This window comes from Heterocephalus glaber, unplaced genomic scaffold (assembly GCF_053883595.1).
Source record: "Heterocephalus glaber isolate CG9 unplaced genomic scaffold, H.glaber_assembly_v1.0 deba00000331, whole genome shotgun sequence".
NCBI lineage: Eukaryota > Metazoa > Chordata > Mammalia > Rodentia > Bathyergidae > Heterocephalus > Heterocephalus glaber.
Genome location: NW_028258142.1, coordinates 50343190 through 50363671, shown reverse-complemented (window position 1 = coordinate 50363671; position 20482 = coordinate 50343190). Strand labels below are relative to the sequence as shown.

At 31.5% G+C, this 20482-nt stretch overlaps 1 pseudogene; it reads left to right on the top strand.

The window, feature by feature from the left end:
- The first annotated feature begins 1257 nt into the window (after positions 1-1257).
- On the top strand, positions 1258-2002 carry LOC101705179 (large ribosomal subunit protein eL42-like; annotated as a pseudogene).
- Positions 2003-20482: the final 18480 nt, after the last annotated feature.

Below are 20482 nucleotides of genomic sequence, written 5' to 3'. Positions count from 1 at the left end.
TACATTCATACAATAAGATATCATACAGTGACTAAAAGAAATGAGCTATCAAGTTATACAAAAGCATGGAGCAAACATAAATGGCTATTACCAAGTGAAATCAGAGAGTTTGAAAAGGATGTATGGTATATAATTTCAACTGTATGACATTTTAAAAGAGACAAAAACTATATATGGTGAAAAGATCAGTGGTTACTGGATGTTGAAAAGATGTATTAAGAGCTGAGGCACAAGACATTTTAAAGAGGGAAGTATAATTCTATACGACCCTACTATAGTGAATGTATGACACTATGCATTGGCCAACAGCAGAAAAATTACATAACACAAAGAGTGAACTATAATGTGAACTATGGATTTTAATTAGAAATAATGTATTGGTATTGGTCAATTGTAGAAAAATTATCATATGTAAGACCATATTTGTAGAAATGGAGTATATATGCAAGGTATATGAGAATTATCTGTAAAATCCACTAAATTCCTATAAACCGAATTCTGTTATATGAAGTTGATTAATTAGACAATAATGATTCAGAAAATATCAAAATATGAAAAAGTTAGAAGATGGAAATAAAATCAAGTTTGTTCACTGAAAACAATCTGTAATAGTGTCTGACAACAAGTCTGACCAATGTAAAAATAAAAATATGTATAAAAAGGCAAATTACCTCAAATAATTATGAAAAGGGAGCCTTACTTACAGGTCCTGTAGACACTGATAACATAATAAGAGAATGTATCTCATTATTAAATGCTTGTGCTTCAGCAATTAAAGTAAAACACTGCAGTTCCCCCAAATAAACAAATTTCCAAAGCTCATGCAGGTCAAAAAGCATAATTTGTAAGGGTGGTGGGATTAGATGGGGAAAGGAAAGAATGGAAAGGAAAAATTATGAGAAAAGAAAAAAAATGGAAACGAAGTCTATGTAAATAGGGAAGGGTGGAGGGGGTGAAGGGTGCACAGGTAATGGGGAAAAATTAAGAACCAAGATACATCATGTACAGGTACAAGCACCCAATGATAAATGTAAATATATTGTTTAACTAAAATGTACCAATAAAAGAATTTAAGAAAAAAAAAGCATAATTTGATTTTCATGTAATTTAAATAAATTGAACTTTTCCCATTAAATTTATTGGTACATTTTAGGAATACAATACAGTTATATTCATCATTGGGATCTTGTACCTTTATATGATGTATCTTGATTCTTATTTTTCCCCATTCTCCTGTTCTCCCTTCACCCCCTCCACCCTTTCCTATTTACAAAGACTTTGTTTCCATTTCTTCCTTTTCTCCTATTTTTTTCTTTTCCTTTCTTTCCTTTTCCCTGCCTCTCCCACTTCTCCTACTCCTTTAGACCTTTTCTTCCTATTTCACATTATCAATTATACATTTTGATCCTTATTTACACTTTTAGTTTTTCACACCAGAGAAACTGTTCTGTATTTACACGTGTGTCCTATTTATTTCACTTAAGAGTATGGCCTCAATGTGCATCCACTTAGCTATAAATGTCTCTACTTTTTCCTTCCTTATGGCTGAGTAGCACCCCATTAAATAAATCAAATTTAAAGAAAACCCTTAGTAAAATATCTGTGCTGAAATGCCTAGAAACTTTCCTTGCAGATTTTGCTCTTGCAAACATTGTGAACGTTTCTGAAACCCAATGAACTTTCTGTGAGAAGTGTGGCAAGCACCAAGCCCACAAAACTACCAAACTACATAGTACAAGAAAGACATGGATTCTCTGTATCCTCAGGGAAGTGGCGTTATGACAGGAAGCAGAGTGGCTGTGGTGAACAGACTAAGCCGATTTTCTGGAAAAAGGCTCAAACTACAAAGCATATTTTGCTGAGGTTTGAGTGTGTTGAGCCCAATTGAAGAGCTAAGAGAATGCGGGATCTTAGGAGATGCAAGTGTTTTACACAGGGAGGAGCTAAGAAGAAAAAGTGCCAAGTGATCCAGTTCAAAGCTTTAACTTTTGTTTTATTATGAAGACAATAAAATCTTGAGGTAACATGCAAAAGAAGTCTAGAAAACATTTAATAATAAAATAATGTTAATTCTACTAATCTTTTCCAAAATTAGAACATGAGAACCCTTTTCAACTCATTTAACAAGACTAGAATCAGCTTGATACTACATAAAATTAAAACTATTACTAAAAAACTTCAAAATAATGCCTCTTACGCATAAAGATGGAAATACCTTAAAACTAACAGTAATTTGAAGCTACTTTTACACATTACTTCCAACTTCTAAAATCTGTCAATACATTTCATCAAGACAATAAATTAAATAAAAGTAGATATTACGATAATCTCAATACACATAAAAATTAATTGCAAAGTTTCCACATCCATTCAAGAGCTTTTTAAATCAAAAAACAACACCTCAGCACATTGCAAATAGTATAGTACATCTTTACTTCACTAAATTAATAGCTAGCCTCCCACTTATCTGTGAAATAATTAATATTTGCTTCTAAATATAGAAAAGGAAAAAATGACACTGCTATTCAGCATTGTTGTAAAAGTCCTAATATGGAAACCAAGATAATTAACATATGTAAGAATTCTGAAAGTTCAAACTTCTCTATTCATCTATGATTTCATTGCCTGTATATAAAATTACCAGTTATCCAGCAAGAAGCTCCCAGAAACAGTGAGTTTTGCAAGGTCTTAGAATACAAGTACAAAATTAAGAAGTCAGTAGAGATTAAAAATGTAAAATTTCAAATACATAATTACTATTCATATTGCACACAAAATTTAAATATTTAAGTAAAAAATAAAACAGACTAAAATTCCAGAAATAGACTCACACAGACATAGATACACATTGACTTTTGTCAGTCTTAAGGGAGTCAGCCACGATGTCCTCAGCATCCTTTAAGCAAAACTATTTAAATATTGTAATAGAGCAGAAAAACCAGAATCAAGGAGTAGAAACCAAAACTCATTAGAGACCATAGCCACTCTTAGCCCTTAATGCCCTTCCCCATCCAACACTTGGTGTGCTTTAAGATGCCTTGATTCTTTCTTAACTATGGTACTTTGCTTTCAAATGAAAATGACCAGTCGAAAGTAAGAGGTAAAGAAAATTTTAAGACTCAAATATAAATTGGAATTTTGCCCTTTTAACTTAATAATTATGTAAGAAAATTTCTTAACCTACCTAGATCTACTCCCTCGTTGTTAATACACAAGTTGGTTGTGAGGGGGCTGTCAGATAATGGGGATACAGGACTTGATTCTTCCCAGCATAATAATAATTATCATACTATCAATATATACTTACATAATTTATATATCAATTATGACTTATTTTTTCAATTATTAATTGTAGATTTATGTATCATGCAATAATTACACATGTAGTATTTAAATTATTTATTTTCGACTTATTCATTGTTTATTAAGTATTACCATTATTCTTAAGGATATTCTGTACTGTTTTGTGTTTTGGTTTATGGTTTTGCTCTATAGTAATTATATTCATCTTGAGTAATTGGTAATATATATTTCATATTAATCATTTTGCTTACCTTTGTCCTCTCTTCCCTCCCCTCTGCTTTACAATATTTATTTTATTTAGTAATATATTCTAAATTTGTTACTTGTTAATAATTTATCATTTAATAATTAAAAACACATAAATTGCTAAATAGTCCTGATTTCCTAAAGTCAGAGTTCTCTTCTATCATTTTAAATATTTCCTGAAGGAAAAGAATATGAAAGTTGTTCACACAACATACATATGTCTACATTTTTAGTAGCTTCAGACTGGCTATTATGACTGTGTTTTTCAAACCAAGTGCATTATATCAACCCACTAATCTTCTGCTCTACATGTATAACAAAAGAAATGGAGAAACTGTGTGGAAACAAACAATAAGTAGTTAACTTAGTTCCTCAAATTTAAGAAGATAACAGATGAAAAGTTTCCTTTTATTTTTTAAATTCTAAAATCACCTATCAGCGAGAAAAGGACAATTAATAAACACACTCATTATAAAGAGACATACACTCCCTTCTTAAAAAGAAGGAAAAGAAGAATACAATATTTTTCTTATCTCCTAAATTTTGGTCTTGTTATAGTACCTCTAAAAATATTTAAAGCAACTGGAAAGATTATTTAGATAACAATATTCAAAAGAGTAAGCTACACTATGGGGAAATTGCACTTCATACAATAACATCCTGATGTTTCAAGGCCAACCACTCCAGGAAGAGCAAACTGAACATTCATGAGTCTATTAAATACTTTTCTAAAGTCTTCAGAATATTATCAAAGAAATTGGTAATTCAAAAACAATAGAATCTTACAGTTATAATCAAAGAATAAACAGAAATTTTAGGGAGATGAGACTTGTATTTGCTTTTGTATTTCATTTAGAAATATTTGTCCAATCTAAGACAGTGAAACAGATTCATGAACATGGATGGGTTAAGGAAATCAAAAAGGAAACCCATGCCCTAAAAGTAAAACACCTTGTTAAAAACTGCAGGTTTTCATGTGGTCATTGAAGTAAAAATGAACCTGACATAAACCAATCTTTAGAGGATTGAAGCCAGCTTCAAATAACGTCAGCTACTGAGTAAAAAAGGTGGTCTAGAATTACTTGTGCTTTTTGACAAAAACAAGACTAAATCTTCTCCAGGCAAACACAACACAGAGGTACTCAAATTATTGCTATAATTTTTGAAATAAAAAGATTTGAACAAAGAGAAATACTGAAAATAGAAATACAGAAACAGAAGCATCAGATATTCAGAAAATAGATCTATCAGACACTTGATTCAAATAATGTTCATTATGTTAAATAAAAATTAAAGACAAAGTTGGTAATTTAGAAGAGTAATTAAAATTCTGAAAAAAAGGACTACAAAGTTTCTAGAAATAAAAGATAGGATATAGAAATAGAGACCACTATCCATGGGTTTAAAGGCAGTATGAAACAGAGTCAACAAAGTTTTGGAAGGTTATTCAGAACAAAATTCCTTGATTCCTACTGATTTATGTTGTAGTCAAACATTTAACCTCAGAAGACTGGATAGAAAAATTAGAAACTTAGTTTTGAGGAGAAGATTTCTTATGATTTTTCAAAACTAAAAAGTGAAACCAACTCCAAATTAAAGAAGCACTATAAACCTTAATATAGGTAAATAAGGAGAATTTTTTAAAAACACAGCAAAGCAAAAAATGGCCATATCCTAATAAAATTGTACCAACCAAAGAGTCCAATAAAATCTTGAATGTCACTGGAGATAAAAAAGAAATATCACCTTTGAGAGAACAACAAAAATTTAAGAGCTCCCTTTTTACCATAAGCAATGAAAGTTGAAAGACAATGGAATGATATCTGCAATGGTTTAAAAATAACTGTTGTTTAAAAATAATGAAAAAGCAATTAAATAATATATAACTTTCTTGACAACTTATGAGGATAATAATGCAACAGAAGACAGTCCAAAAGAAGATGAATGTGTAAGCTTATCTCCAACAATTCCTCCCCTCCCTGCTCCTCCATAGACACATGAAGTTTATTTTTTGCTCAAGAATTGAAACTCCCACTAATTGCTTTGACCAATAGAATGTAGTGGGGACAATAACCTGGACATTCTCAGTCCAGGATTTCCAAGGACTCTCATCGTTTAGTCATTCTTCTTGAAACACTCACAGCCCATTCTGGGAACCAAGTCAACATATTGGACCTAAGCCCCAAACACATGGAGAGTCTGTATAAATATTGAACTGTTTTAGTCAACAGTCCAAGCCAAACTCTCAAATGACATCAATTGCCAACTGCTAGCTCTAGCCGTGACTTATACTGTATGTGGCAGCCCAGGTAGCTGATCACTACAGCACCAAGGCTCCAGTTGCGGTTGACATTACAAAGATCAAAAAACCACCCATTAAGCTCAATTCAATCACTAAAAAATGATGAGAAAGAATAAAATGGCTGTTATTTTAAGATGTTCCTTTATAGCAATGGGTAAAACAGCAAAAGAGAAGAAAAATTAGAGATGTAAGTGATAGATAATAGTAATACTGTTGATTTGAATGCAGATGTTTCAGTAATTGCATACAATGTCAATGAACTAAGAACTCCAAATAAAAAAAAAAAAGCTGAAAGAGTGAATATAAAAATAGACTTTAAAGCATAGAGCAGTAGTAAACATGAAACCTACATAATGATAAAGGGTTAGCTCTCTAGGGAAATATAGTTCTAAATTTGCATATTTCTAATAAAATAGTCTCAAATTCCCACTTACAGAGATTATAATTCTTAGTAAAAATTAAAATAAGTAGACAAAGGATAGAGAAAATGTTTATAATAAAACTCATTATTTTCAAGTAAATAAAATTTACCAAAATAGATCATATACTGAATCTTGAAAACATCTCAACAAATGGGAAATGATTGTAAGCAGAGTGTGTTTTCTGGCTATGACTGAACGCGGTTATGAGCAAAACTGAAATAAAAACTACTGTACACTTACACGTGTAAGGAACTTAATTCATTCTAAGTAATTAATACACCAAAGGAAAAAGGTTGCTTTTTAAAACAATATCTAAAAAGTTAAAACAATGTAAAATGAAGCCTTTCTTCTTACAAGTTGATTACCTCAGGTATTTTTTTCACAGCCACGGAAAGCTGGCTAACACAGAGGCCAAGATTTGATTCCAAAGTGTGTGCTCATTGTTTCTGGTCACTCTTACAGTGTAAGAGCAAGTGTGTGTATATATGTTTGTATATACATATTTTTGTGTTTGTACCTCTTCTTTTATCTTTCTGTGCATCAATCTATCTACTAAGTGATGACCATATTGGCACCACCATCGCAATCTCATACCATGGGATATGTGCTATATCTCATATAGCTCTTCATTATTATATTTCTATTTCCATTTTCCAAAGAAACAACCCTGTTATTATTTCTTATACTTTTAAGAACTTACTCCTGACTAAAATACAAATGGTTTCAAAATTGTTGATTCAGACCATTGTGAAAAACAGAGTACTACATTTTTATACTTATGTATTATGTTTATTTTTGAAATATATTTTATGTTGTGTGAAGCATAAATCTTTAATATGCAAGATGAACATGATAGGCCTCGATAATATTACATCAGTACATTTTCTATAAAATATGGAGCTTTCCTTCTTGACTTTCTTTTTCAAAGAACACTTGAATTGGTTTATATTCATGTATTATGCACTCCACCATTTAAAGCATTCATTCTCAGTTGAAGATGTAACTCAAGATTAGAGCACATGCTTAGCATGTACAATCCTAACTCTATGGGGAAAATGTGTAAATTATGTTCACATAGGTGTGGACCTATCACCACAATCAACAACTAAATTTTAAAGCTTTGAAGCTGTTTTTGCCACTAACATTGATGCCTAATGTGCCAACAGTATATATATATAAAACATCTCATGTTTACACAAATAGGTGAGGGAGAGGAAAGGCGTGGGAGACTGCACTATTGATTGTCCCAGAGCAGGCTGTAAGCAGTGCAGGATGTAAAGAGTTAATTCTACAATTTGCTTGTTTATAGAAGTGAATCCAGCTGAAGCCTACATGCTGAGGTCAGAGTAATTCTCACCCAAATTCTGTTCCCAAAACTAAAACCTTCTAACTAGAAGAACAATGTTCTAATTATAAACATATTTTGTCTATTCTGTTCCTAATTTGAGTATGATTTGTCTTATTCTTTATAAGCCTTGTTTACATTAATTTCCATAGAAACCACATGACTGTGCTTGCTCACACATAGTACTTCCCTTGCACAAAGCTCACCTTTACCCCAATTGATTACCAATAAAAATCAGTACCTTGGACTGGCCAGTACCTTTGTTAGTTGCACTGGCAGTGGTAGTCCTGGTGCCCTGGTTTCTGTCTCTCCTAGTTTTGTCTTTTGGGTTTTTTTTCCCTTCATGCCTGTGTCATACACTGACTAGGGGAGTAGAGCCTACTAGAGAGGTTTCCAGTAATGTTTCAGAGGTCCCCAGTAGGGAGAAGAGGCTAAGAGAGGAGAGCAGTGGGGAGAGGGAGATAGAGACAGAGAGGGGGAGGGAGGGAGGGAACTAGAAAAAGTTATCATACATGTTGATTTGGCTAGAATTTTTATACATGTAAACATTTAATTTTAAAAAATTAATCTCTAGAATATCTTCTCATTCTAAAATTCATGCCTTATATGTTTACTCTTCCTAAAAATATTATTTTCAATCATGATTATATTAAAAACAGATTTCCCCTAGACTTTATAGTTATAGCTATTAGTCCATATTGTTTCTTAAGGTATGCTAAATTGCAAAAATTGAAAGTATTCCTTTACCTAGCTCTAAATCCTCTTATTCTTACTTTATGCTGTCTATTGTAATAAAGTTTTAAAGTATATCATCTTATTTCCTAAATCTTTTAACTTGAAAAACATATGGAACTTTTATTAACAAACAGATGCAATGTAGAATATATGTTTAATGCATATGATTACTATGATGCAAGTGAATACTATGTTTAGTATTTACTTTCAAACTTTGCATTTACTGTCTAGGAAATAGAAATATAATTCAAAACCAAATTTGAAAATAGTGACATTTTATTGTCTCCTGAATGGACCATGAAATTATAATTTGAATTCCAGAATAAAACTTAGATGTCTTTTGTCCAGAATATTCATTTCACAAATGGGGAAAGAAAAATTCACTTTATTTCCCTTGACTTTTATGTACCATATCCATAATTTTCCCTAAGGTTTAATGCAATTCTACATGGATTTCTTTTATTTGTATCTAAAATTGTCATACCTGATGCATAACTCATTTTCCTAGATTTCTTGTTATATACTCCATACTCTATTATCTATCTTATTGTTGTATATCACTTTTCCATTCACTATTCAGATGAAAATATGCAAAACAATCTTATTGTATTTAGTTTTGTCATGTACAAAAACAAATACCAAAACAATAGTATGAAACTTTCTTGTAACTCTATCATTGCAAGGTTAGACTATCAGGTGTAAGATTTCAAATTAAATATTTTTGCTAAAGGTACAAAGTAAAAAATATGTCTTTATTAAAGAAGAGTAGATCTGTCTGTCATTGATTTTCAAATTTTTATCTTTATTATATTAGTTTGTGATTTAATAATTTATGGCCTCTAATATTGATTTATTTTCTATTCTCTAACTAGGTTTTGTCTTGATTTTAAAATAATTTTCCTCCACTTTGTAACCAGAAAAAAAAAAGGTCACTATATGAAAACTTCAAACAAAATATGTACACTTTATCAGATGACAATTCTGGTATTGGGAAATTATACCTTAGAAACAGCCTGATCTGGTGAGGAACAAATGAGTATTTCAATTAAATTTTGATCCTATCTACTTGGGACATCTTGATGAAAGATTTGAAGGTTGCATCTAATCACTGAAAATGATAACCACCTTTGGAATTTTTAAAGTATTTATTCAAAGTCATTGAGGAAATCTTTCCTAGAAGAGGATTTTCTTTTCAATGAAAGATTCATACAACCTGAATTCTTATTAGGCTTCCTAAGTTATATGCTTTTTGCTTCTTATTTTAGTTATAGTCCTGATCTTTAAGAAATCCACCATCTCCTTGTGTTTGGGATTATCTGTGATCAAACTCCACCAATATTTATGCTTTAAATATATGTCAGAGGTCCTTTGTTTATCTATCAGAATAGATGCTTCATATATAAAATTAAAGTACCTGATTATTTATACTTTTCTTTGCTGCATAATTAAAGCACAAGAATTCTAATTTAGAATTAAAAAGTCAGGGTGTTGCACTATCAATATGCAGTTCAATATTGAGAACTGAATTTAAATTCTTCCTCAACCTTTGAATCAAATAAAAGGCCCTTAATACTGCCTTTGACTCCATATGAGCATGACTTTGATACCTTTCATTGCACTGTGATTGCCCATAATATATTATTGAGACCAGTTATTTTGCTATCATCACCATGAGCTTCAATTAAGCCAGGTGCTTTAGTACCTACAAATTTAATGTGTTATTTCAGTGACTACAACACTAGACTGTAAAGATGTCAAAGAACTCCTGAGCCCAAATTAACCAAGCTTTAGATGTGTTCTGTATTAATAAAGCAATACTTGGAGCAATATTTTATTCTGAATGGTGTAATAAAAGGAAACTGGCATCATCAACTAGTAAGTTATTGTGAATTTGAAGAGAATTTTGAATCCTTAAGGTAGAGAGCAAATGAAATTCCATTAAATAAGGCATCAAATCAAAGATGCTCCCATCACCACTACACTGGTACAATAAAATGAAGCATGGTGCTACTTCTTCCTACTAATTCTATGATGAATATCAAAGAAGATATAAACAAATTTCTAGAAATTAAAAAAAAAAATGCATCACTTATTATTTAGCCAAACAGATGTGTACAGTTAGATCCTGTTCCAAGTTAAAGTTAGAAATATACTATGTACATACTATATATATAAAACATGTGGTGTGCCATATTAGCATTCACTTATAGGGATCTAGATTAATAATTTTACTCTAAAAATAGTTTAAGTCCTATTACTTTTAGCCAAGCAATCTAAGCCCTTTAAAATAATTCATTTTATTGCTAAAAAATACCAGATGAGAGTCTTGATGGTTAAATTTAATTGTCAACTTGATTGCCTGGGAAGCCACCCAAGGGATGAGTTAGGCACATTTCTGGTTGTGTGTCGTGAAGCTGTGACCTTGAGGGTCTACATCTGGTCCTTAGCCCCTTTCTCTCTGGCACTGACCCCCTCCTCTGTCTCCTGGCTGCCTTGAACTGACCAGATTTTCTCCACCACACCCTTCTCCCATGATGCCCCTGCCTGATGGTTAGCCATCCATAGACTGAACCCTTTGAAACCATGAAACAAATTTCCTCTTTAAATTGTGGGTATTGGATATTTGGTCCCAGAAATGGAAGTGATGAATAATAAAAGAATTTATTGTTAACAGTACATCAAACACATGAATACATCCTCACTGTCTGAAAGTCAAATGAAATTATACTTGTTAAAATAGAAAGGCAGAAACCCTCAATGGTAGGAGAATGGAGAAAGAGATAGCAGCAACAACATTTGAAGTTAGAAGAAAAATGAGTAATTATTGGTTGAAGTAGTGGGTCTGAGAGAAATGAAATCTAAGGCACCAAAATTCCAGAAATGATCTGCTTTGACAGTAAATTTGTCAAAAGAACTGATCAATTTCTTTACTTAATCATCACAGATTGATTTGTACACTGACTTCTGAAAGGAAGTTAAGGGTTAATTTTGGAGAAAGGGTGATTCTGACTTGGTGTCTTCTGGAACAGGTGAATGTTTGGGGGCTGTGCTACAAAATAACTCTCACTTGTATGTTTTGGTTGGAGACTACTGGAGCATGTCTTTCACCAAATTAGAAAAGCAAATAGAAGACATTAGATGCAAGAAATAGAAAATCCACCATAGAAGCAAGGAAAAGAACAGCCCATATTTTGAAAGGGAGCTGCTAAAATGATATTTGTTCATGAGCTCTAATGAAGGAAACCAGTTTCTACTGAAGCATAAAGAGAGGGTCAAGACAAGATTTCAAAGGTGTATGCATTTAAATATCCTGAGAGAGGAGTTATGGGTCTAGGAAATGATTTTGTGATAATTAATCATAGGCACATAAATAACTAAGCACAACAGAAGGGTACATTAATAATCTCAAAAAATGCTGCACGAGAAAGGAAATGTACATTTAGTCTAATGCATACTTTAGTTGTGACATTTTCAGTCACAATAGTAGAAATAATTGTACTAGTTTTATTGTTATATAATAAAAGTTATTTACAAATTTATTATCTTAAAACATATACATATATTATCTCATTATTTAGTAGGTCAAGAGTCCAGGCAAGATGTACCTAAGTCTGCTTAATCCGGGTTTCACAAAACTGCAAGCAATATGTGAACTGAGCTATTGCTTACTGAAACAGAATTCTTTTTCTAGGATCCTTTTTCATTTATGTTGTTGTTGTTAAGGAAGAAACAGTTTGTTGTGGTTTTATGACCGATGGTGACCATTGTCATTTTCTAGAGGCCACCTGTTGTTCCCTGCCACATGGTCCTTTCTACACCCAACTTATCACATGACTGTGCTTCTTCAAGCTTAAGAGAAGAGTTTCTATCTCGATTCTGCTAATACAGTCTTATATGAGGTAACCTGATCAAGGGAAAATCACTTTTCTGTACGAGTTTGGTGAGAAATCAGTCACATGTCCCATCACACTCAAGGGGAGGTGATTATACAGGGTATAACACAAGAGGTCAGAGAGCAAGGGGACAGAGTAGAATTGGGTTTCCACAACATTGAATATGGCTTCAAATAAAAGACGTGAAATGAAAATACATAGGGAAAAAAGTAAACATAGGGTATTTAATGAGATTTTATGCATTCTTTATATTTCAGCATTTGGTATTATCTAAAACAAGATCACAAATATTTGTCTGAGAAAATATCTTGAAAATATAAAAGAGCCAGAAACTATAGATAATCTTTGTTCCATATCTATTTAACAAACAAGGTTATGCCACATTTCAACAAAATAAAGATTCATTTGTACTAACAAACAGCAGTGAATTTGAGATAAGAAAATAGATAATAAAAATACTGGAGAAATTCAGGTGAGAAAGAAAGACATTAACTCACAGTTGAATGTGGGGATTATAAAAGTAATTAAGCATTCTAACTCACAGTAGTTGAAAAAATTGTGTGACATCAACAAAATTTAATATGTTTCTAATGTTTTATCTCTTAGCATATTTCCCCCATTATATGTAGTTTTCCAAAAATAAACATAGTATAGGACAATTTGTTGCATCAAACACAATAAGGTAGTAGTAGATCACAAAAAATTATTGAGTTCATTATTCAATAATGATTTGATTTAGTATCCAGTAAAGAACAAATTCAAGATTTTAATTTAACAACTAAGTATTGTAAAATGATTGTTAAAAATTAAGAAAGAACAGGGCTGGGGATTTGGCTCAGTGTCCCCGGTACCAAAAAAACCCACAAAAAACAAAAATTAACAAAGAACTAATATTTATCTAAATTTTCTCATTGGTTATGGATGTATCAGTCCAAACATTCTAGGTAAAAAGTCAAATTCACCCATTTAATCTGAAAAAATACAGAGAAATAAATTCTCATGAATATTAATATCAGTGTGTTTATGTGTGCTTCTGAGTGGGAAAATGACAAGCCACAATAAAAATTTCTGCATTTCAACAGAAATATTTTTGTTTTAAATTTTTAAATATACATGAATGTCTATATGAAAAAATGCTGAAGAGCATTTGGTGCTTAAAAACAAAACTGCATAACGTTTTCCTCCAAATATGTCTACTGGTTTAGGTAACAAATTAAAGAACCAGTTGGAATTTAAACATTTTGCAAGGACAGGAGCATCTGAAAATAAAACAAAAGTTAAATTAAACAGAAAGTACATGTTAACCTTACATAGAGTGGGGGTAATATTCCCAGAGATAAACTATATGTTAAATTAAGCATAAACTTTGAGAGATCCATGGGAGAAGTCAGCATTAGATGGCTTCGGATAGTAACAAGCACTTGAAAAACTCTACCAAAAGTCAACGTTCCAAATGATAGAGTAAAATGATTTCAAACTGGAATTTTCTCCTTTTTGTGGAGAATTGTTGTTTCTTCTATCTCAAGCAAAATGATGATAGTCTTCCAGATGTTTCATCTTTAATTTTGCTTTGCATTACAAATTTCTTAGTCAATAATAAATATAATCAGAAGTTGTGTCGAGGAAGCAATATGAAATCATTTCATTTGTATACAATTATTTTACAACTATGAAAAGCCCCTTTAAATCTGCCTATAGTGATGTGAGGAGAGAAATATAGAAATATATATGAGAAGAGTATCCACTTAATCTACTAGTATAATGAAGTTCAAATACTATAGAAATAACTCCTGAAATACCATAACTTTCCACACCAAAGTCTTCAATAAATCACAAAACACAAAAGAATGATCTAAAAATACTAGCTAAAACAGCAACAACAACAACAACAAAAATTGATGCAGTGATGGAAAAAAATTCAAATGACTTTCAAAAAAACAAAACAGCTGTGAGAGTATGGGCTACATAATACTGGTCCAAGGAATAGATGAGGGACACAGCAGCCTCCCTTGTGAAGACTGAGCATTGCATTCTGCCCACCTCTGTGGGATTCCAGAGAGCGTTGGAGGGCTACATATTTCAGGTATCACTTATTTGATCTAATAAGGTTAAATTTTATATATAGAAAACTATTCCATTTTTGAACTGCAATATGAACATTCTAATGGCAAATAATGAACATAAGCAATGCATCTTGCTCCTATTATAATGATGATTTGAAAAGCTTTTTAATTTACATCCATATGACTTCATATTGGCTTTGTTGATTGCATATTTTATGCCTGGCTGCCTTTTTGTATCACTTGTGAAACATTGTGCTCCTTTTTGATATATTTGGTTTTCAAGCTTATAATAATTTAAATTGTGACTTTTGAACTAAAATTAATAAATACTAAAGTAAAAGGTGATTATACACGTAATATTACTATGAATTTAAATAGTGCATTAAAATGAATGGGAACAGTCCAGAAGATTCAAATGGTAAGACGCCATGACCAACTGAGTAGTATACTTTCAAACCCACTATCAGCCTTCCGACAAAGTAAAATGGGACCATCCAAATTGCAAATAACATTTTATAATATATGAAGTAACATGGGAAGTTGTCAGACTCATTGACAATTTTATCATTTATATTAATTGAGTATTTGTAAGAAAAAGAGTAAAACCACTATTATTTTCAAACCATAAAGACTAAAACCAGAAATAGAGAGAGGAGCTCAAGATCTTTGAGGTAACATGGAACTCAAGAACAATGTCATTACAGAATAATGAGGTACAAAGACTTTTGGACAACTGGGACCTTTCAGAGCAGAAAGTCAGAGTTATCTTAGGTTAGTTCAGCTTTCTGAAGCATACCAGTGGGAAGAAATGGAAAGGCTATTTCCAAATGACTCATGGGGAGTATGTATTTTTTTACTGTGTTGTTTAATAAGTATTAATATTAGACTGGAACATCATGATATTATACATAGATATCATCCACAAATGAATTATGTGCACCATGAAAAGGTTTGAAACGTGTACATTGTTCATTTTCTAATGTGTTGGTGAGTTTCCTATAATATGTATCATATGTATAGTTTACTATTTTGAATACAGATGTGATTTTATTAATGGGGAAGTACCCTTAGCAGTAAGATAAAGGAAAATATCTCCATCTATCCATCTATCTATCTGTATCTACATATATAAGAAAGATGTTTTCAGAATTTCTATTTATTTTCATTATAATCCAGTTAAACCCAGCATAATAACTCTGTCTCCTCTGCTCAGTGAGAGAATGTCAGAGTTAGAATGTTTGTAATATTTTCTATCAAACTAAAATGTTTTTCCCTTGTGTAATAGAGTGAACTAAATTAAAGTAAGTAATATAGATGTCTAAAGTTCAAATGTTAATATATCAATGGTAATAGGTGGAAAAGTATTCAAAACATGGAAGAAATAACTGGCTAGCCAGTTTCATGGCAGTTTAAAAAATTTTACTCAAATATGGACAACCAATTCTCTATTAGTAGCATGGTACATAAGTGAAATTAACTTCATAAATATGTTGACAAATTAAGAAATGATACCATAAAAATAGATGTCTTCCTTGCTATTCATTTCTGAGATGAGACAACTGTTGATCATCATAAATATGCAAATAGAATTGTATTTGATTCTATGAGAGTTAAAATGGACAATATTTTACTAAAATTGAAACCATTTTAGTAGCTTTCAACATTTATTATTTCCACTTCATTACAAAGTTTTTTCATGTGAACACAAATATTTTTCAACAACACTAACACAAAAAAAATAGTAAAACTAATGTGTATGGACATTATGTTGATATATTTTTCTTTAAAATAATTCTTTAAAATTTCTTTAAAATTTAAAATCTATAAAATGAGTTTTATATTGAAAAATTGGAAATTAGATATTTTCATAAAGCTTAACATTCGTAAAAATAACTCCACACAACTTATGATTATAAATTTATGTTAATAATATTTCTTATGTTCATAATACTTGATCTTTTTAAACTCTTAGTGGATATCCATCAGTAAATTAAAATTATTCACAACAAATAACTTCAGACAAAATGATTCTTAGTAGCTAAATTCAGGAAGCATAAGCTGTCATTTCAACTAACAGACTATAATAAAAATGTATGTCAAATATAAAAAACTATTCATTTAAACCTTGGGCAAATGCATTTGAAATTACCAAAGTGTTAGCTTTCCAAGCTTTCGGTTGAACATACCATTTCCTGAGTTGTATGGAAGAGCGCTGCACTAGCTCACCAATCAATTTAAATTGACATTTTGTTAGAACAGGAGTATTTGGGGAATAAAAGATGAACACCCTTTCATCCTTACTCATAAATCAATTTTATTCTGTTCACAAAATGTAGAAAATCCTTTAGCTCAAGTTATTAAAATACAATCCTGACAAAATAGCTATATTTTTCTTCCCTTGCTCAACCTAAAGCACTCATAAAAAAGTGAACGCAAAGTAAAAAGCAAGAATGACTTTGTCAGCATACATATTGACAATAGGAAGTGCCATAAAATATCCATTTAGTTCAAGAAAAATAAAACCTTAACAAACATATTTTGTTTTATAAACAGTTCTGGTGGCTGAGTAGCAGAAAATCTACAATGAGTGCACATATAATAGACTTTAACTATTTAAAGTTAAATAGTTTGTATAAAAATCCAGAAAACCTCTTGTATGGGGAGCAATGATATCATTTTCATTTATCTTGACAGTGGCTGTGTCTATTCAGCAGAAGGGTAATGTACACTGGCTCTTGAAAAGTTATATGGTTTTTTATATTATTATTTTAATTTTAACCCATCTGCATGATTCATTTAGAGCACAGCATGCCTTCCTGGAAGATATTCTTGACCTTAAAATACTTTAAGTCTCTTGATAAGCTCCTCAGTTGGACTTCGGATTGTGTGATGGCTTTAAAATATACATATGTATTTTACTTTTTATCTTTTCTTTTCAAAAGGTAGAATCCAGAGCTGGGAATACAGTTCAATGGCATTGCTCTTGCCTGGCAAGTGCAAGGTCCTGAGTTCAATTTCAGTACTGCAAAATATATTCCTCCCAAAAGGTAGAATCCAATCCACTCCCCTTAAGTGAGGGTGACACTAACCACTAGAAGGTAGAAGTGACTGCATGATGCCTGAAATTGAGATATAAAAGCCATCATTTCATAATCTTCATTACATCCATTGCATTTCTTTCTCTGTGTAAGTAGTTTTCATATCTTGGAAACCCAGAGCAGGATTATGATATGTCTGAAACTTACAGCTTGGCCATGTGCATCAAGGAGCCATCTTGCTTAATGAAAAGCCCAGCCCCAGTTCCACCTTCAGATGGTGGAATCCAGCCACCATCTGTACACATCCAGAAAAACCAAGATGGGCCACTACTGGACTTTAGACTCAGGACTATGAGAGAGAATAGATACTGTTTCACATGTTGGGATCTTTTGCTCCATAAAAAATTCCACTACAGTCTTTATTTAGTTAACAATTAGAGATAAAAAGTTGAGTCCTTCTTAACTCCTTTAAATAAAATTTGAATAAGATCTGTTTTTTTTTTCTTCCTGGGTAATAAAAAAACAGGAAGTCATTTTATCTCTAGTTATTTCATTCTTAAACTACTTATCACTTTTGTATTTTGATTTTATGCATTTCTAAACTGAGCAAGACATTGTTATTGATGTTAGATTGTTGTTCATTTATGAAGTCAACATTTGTGAAGTCTTTTCTTTCATAAAATTCTTTTACTTTGCCTTTATAATTTTTGAAAGATATTTATGACGGCTACATTCATGGTTGACATTGTTTGCTGTTAATAATTGAAGAGTTGGACAGGGGATTTAGTTCAGTAGTTCTGTGGCCTGCCTCGCAAGTGCAAGGTCCCGAGTTCAATCTCCAGTACAAAAAAAGCAATAAAAATAATAATTGAAGAGGTGATTTTATTGTGGTTTTTTTTGGGGGGGGCGACTTTTTTTCTTTTGCTGTTAAATCCATAACTGAATCTTTTTATTTTGTTTTAAAGAAATAACCTTCTTTTTGGCTTTTCGTTTCAAGTAGTTTTACTATTGGATTTGTCTGCTTTTCATCACTATAAAGAAATAGTTAACACAAGTACTTATGAAAAAAAGGAGGTTTATTTACCTGATGGTTTTGGAGGCTGAAAGCACGGTGCTTGCACCAGCTCCTGTCTGCTGAGGGTCCCATAGCTGATGGCAGATGACAATGAAGAGTGTGTGTCAGACTAAATATTCACATATCATGCAAAACAGAAGAGAAGAGGGAAAGGGCCAGGCAGGCTCATTTTGTAATAACCTACTAGAGAGAATTCAACAGTTAAGGATCAGAGAACAACGTCCTCCCGCCATGACCCTCAATGACCTAAGGATTTCCACTAGGCCCTAAGAATTACAGAGTTCACCCCATCTATGCTGTCACCCCAGTGACCAACATTTTAATCACAAGAACTTTGGGGGGATCCAGGTAGACTGCAACCAAACTATAGCACCGACAATCTAAGAATAGCTTTCTTTGCATTTCTTCTATTTTTGAATTGTAACAATTCTTTAACTTTGAGAATTTTCTTTTCAAGTACTATTCTGCTTTACTAAGTATTTTCCCACGCCACAATTAATATTTAAGTTTTATTTTAGATGATTGTCTTTTAAAATGTTTATTTAGTATGAAATTCAACCACTCAATCTGTAGCTTTATTTATAATATTTTTCTCTTGGGTCAAAATTTTTCATTTTACATATAGTATCTTATTTTTGGTTTATGTAAGTTTATTAAGTTTTAGAATAACCGGTGCTTTTGTTACCCAAAATTATTATTAATACTTCTAGAAAAATGTTCATCAGTATTTTTATTTGAAGTTACATTTTTAGTCTTTAATTCCCTAATCTGCCTGAAATATAGTAATTTTGGCATATTATTTACAATAAGTATATTTCATATGGGTAATTATACTTTAACTCCATTAATAGTAAAAAATTTCTTTTTTCCTGATGTGGCTTGCCATTTCTAATATGTATCAACACTTTTTCCATTTAGATACGTGTCCCTGGCCTCAATATACTATATCTTTGCTGATTTAGCCCATCGGATTTTGGAGAAGCTCAGTAGCAATTATTGTGGACCCTGTTACTTTATATCCCCACTCATTTTCTCTTTCAAGGGCTTTTTCTACTCTTGGCCCTTTACATATTCATATGCATTTTAAAATTGCTTTAAACTATAGATCATTTTGGAGAGAAATTCAACCTTTACAATATTGTTTTCCTTTCCATTAAAATGGTATATATCTTCCTTATTATATTTAGTTATTCTTTCTTCAATGTCTTTGAAATTATTCTTTTTGTATCTGAAAAATAAATATGAAATAGAATTTATTTTTCTCAATCTTAAATAGTTGTATCTCTATATCTTATAGATAGATAGATAGATAGATAGATAGATAGATAGATAGATATATCAAATTTTTTTTTTTTCTGGGCAAACATAGGTCCCCTCCCAATTAGGTAATTTTTCAGGTCAAAAAGAGTCACTTGGCATACAAAGGAAAGACAGCTTTAGCTGGAGACTTCCATTAAGTTGTAATTCATCAATATGGCTTCAGAGAAGGGACGGATAATTGCTTCCACAAAGACAGGGAAATTCTGATCTGTTTCTCATGAATCATCATAAAAGCATGTGTCTGTAACTGTATGCTTTTATTACTACAACCAACCAATTCACAGTAAAGAATAGGAATCAATGTCTAAGAACAATTAGGATGCATTATTATTTCATAATGAATGCAGGTGACAGTTTCTTCATATGTATGGGCCATTGTTTTATGCCTTTTATTCCTGTATGTAAAGTGTAGAGAACCATTTAGAATTTCCTCAGTTTATTATAAGACTACAAGTTAGCATATTTTTGTTGTTGTAACATGGCTGTTTATTCTTCTAATTGAAAAATTATAGTCTATTTTATACACATATTTTATCTTAAAATTTTTTTTTGAATTTGTATTACTACATGTTTGCAGTACATAATTATTATATTCATGGTGGGAAGTTGGTACATGTACATAATAAGAACAAAATCAGACTTTGAGAAAATAGAGTAATTTGATTAGGTGAAATTTAAGTAACTTTTCAGGTTACTGGCAGTTATTGTAATGTTTGTCCCTGCATTTTGTCTTCAACTGT